Below are 2,584 nucleotides of genomic sequence, written 5' to 3'. Positions count from 1 at the left end.
GAGGACACCATACTTAATACTGTGGTGTTATGAACAAAGTATAGTCCTCCACTGGTCCACGCTGCTCCGGCGGTCCTGGGTAAGATAGTTCATTCTAGCTTGCCCTATGTGGAAGAGGGCATACAAGACAAAGTATAGTTCTCCCCTGGTCCACGCTGCTCCGGCGGTCCTGGGTAAGATAGTTCATTCTAGCTTGCCCTATGTGGAAGAGAACATACATGAACCAAGAACGAAGGTTATGACCGAGGAATGATTCGACAACTAACCGATGGTATGAAATGTGAAGAATTCAAGCAAGCACACAATCAAGTCATCACTTGGGCATGCTCGATAGCCAACCCAATGACATTAACCTAGTAGAGCATGCGAAAACCAATATATATACAAGTAATGTAAACGATGCCCCGCCCTAGTTCAGCGCTTCAACCAAGTGATGACTTCAGAATGGCTAAATCAAATCGGTTCAAAACATACCATCGGTACCCTATTGAAACACACAAGTCGATATCAAACCTCATGATTGTGTAGTCCTCCACTGGTCCACGCCGCTCCGGCGGTCCTGGGTAAGATAGTTCATTCTAGCTTGCCCTATGTGGAAGAGGGCACATTACTCAATACTGTGGTGTTATGAACAAAGTATAGTCCTCCACTGGTCCACGCTGCTTCGGCGGTCCTGGGTAAGATAGTTCATTCTAGCTTGCCCTATGTGGAAGAGGGCATACAAGACAAAGTATAGTTCTCCCCTGGTCCACGCTGCTTCGGCGGTCCTGGGTAAGATAGTTAATTCTAGCTTGCCCTATGTGGAAGAGAGCATACATGAACAAAGAACGAAGGTTATGATCGAGGAATGATTCGACAACTAACCGATGGTATGAAATGTGAAGAATTCAAGCAAGCACACAATCAAGTCATCACTTGGGCATGCTCGATAGCCAACCCAATGACATTAACCTAGTAGAGCATGCAACGTATAATATCCCAATGCAAAGTAAACGATAGACTCGCCCTAGTTCAGCGCTTCAACCAAGTGATGACTTCAGAATGGCTAAATCAAATCGGTTCAAAACATACCATCGGTACCCTATTGAAACACACAAGTCGATATCAAACCTCATGATTGTGTAGTCCTCCACTGGTCCACGCCGCTTCGGCCGTCCTGGGTAAAATGGAACATTCCAGCTTGCCCTATGTGGAAGAGGGCACATTACTCAATACTGTGGTGTGAAGTATAAAGTTCAGTTCTCCCCTGGTCCACGCTGCTTCGGCGGTCCTGGGTAAGATAGTTAATTCTAGCTTGCCCTATGTGGAAGAGGACACTTGATACTTCGTCTCTAAGCGGCGGCTTGACTCCTCCCTACGGGGAACGGGTTTACGCGCACAGCGGCGGCTTACGCACTATGGCAGTCATGGATGCCTTACGTTTCTATGAAAAGTGTGTTCCTCCCCTGGTCCACGCTGCTTCGGCAGTCCTGGGTAAGATAGTTAGTTCTAGCTTGCCCTATGTGGAAGAGGACACGTAGACTTACTGTGGTGTGAAGTATAAGGTTCAGTTCTCCCCTGGTCCACGCCGCTTCGGCCGTCCTGGGTAAAATGGATTCATCCAGCTTGCCCTATGTGGAATGAGGACACTTTATGCTTCGTCTCTAAGCGGCGGCTTGCTCCTCCCTACGGGGAACGGGTATACGCGCACAGCGGCGGCTTACGTTATGGCAGTCATGGATGCCTTACGTTTCCATGAAAAGTGTGTTCCTCCCCTGGTCCACGCTGCTTCGGCAGTCCTGGGTAAGATAGTTAGTTCTAGCTTGCCCTATGTGGAAGAGGACACGTAGACTTACTGTGGTGTGAAGTATAAGGTTCAGTTCTCCCCTGGTCCACGCCGCTTCGGCCGTCCTGGGTAAAATGGATTAATCCAGCTTGCCCTATGTGGAATGAGGACACTTTATGCTTCGTCTCTAAGCGGCGGCTTGCTCCTCCCTACGGGGAACGGGTATACGCGCACAGCGGCGGCTTACGCAAGTTAGTCACCCTCGGCAGTGGATCACTCGGCTCATGGATCGATGAAGACCGCAGCTAACTGCGCGTCATAATGTGAACTGCAGGACACATGAACATTGATAAGTTGAACGCATATTGCACGTCGTGGGAACCTACCATGATGTACAGATGACTGAGCGCTTATATTTGAGAAATGTATCGCATACATTTAACTACGCCGTGACACCCGTCACGAGACGTGCACCATGATGTTAACTAGGGTTGCGACGACCCGCTAGCATTAAAGAACCCGTGGTTTACAATATACTGGCATTGGAATTCGAAGTATTTAGAGCGTCCGTGTTCCCGCGTGAGGCGGAAGTACGAGGAGAAGGCGTGCTTGTGGTGTCTGTGGTGGTGTTTACTGATGTCTAGCTTCAGCTTATTTATTTATTTAAATAGAAGCGAAGATGTCAAAGTAGCGTCGAAGCAGCAGCGGTAGCACAAATGATTCAAGTATGGAAGTTGACCAAAGGAACACAAACAAACTAGCGTATGGGCAATGGAAGGTATCAGTGAGTTAAACCACATGCGGGCTAACAGCCCGTTA

General features: G+C 48.5%; 1 non-coding gene across 1 annotated transcript; it reads left to right on the top strand.

Moving 5' to 3' along the window:
- Positions 1-2,022: 2,022 nt before the first annotated feature.
- LOC131292338 (5.8S ribosomal RNA) lies at positions 2,023-2,177 on the top strand. Its single transcript, XR_009190003.1, has one exon. It is a non-coding gene; the product is annotated as a 5.8S ribosomal RNA (ribosomal RNA).
- The last annotated feature ends 407 nt before the right edge of the window (positions 2,178-2,584 follow it).

This window comes from Anopheles ziemanni (genome assembly GCF_943734765.1).
Source record: "Anopheles ziemanni chromosome X unlocalized genomic scaffold, idAnoZiCoDA_A2_x.2 X_unloc_48, whole genome shotgun sequence".
Lineage (NCBI taxonomy): Eukaryota > Metazoa > Arthropoda > Insecta > Diptera > Culicidae > Anopheles > Anopheles ziemanni.
Note: the sequence above shows the minus strand (reverse complement) of the source record. Positions and strands in the feature narration are given on the sequence as shown.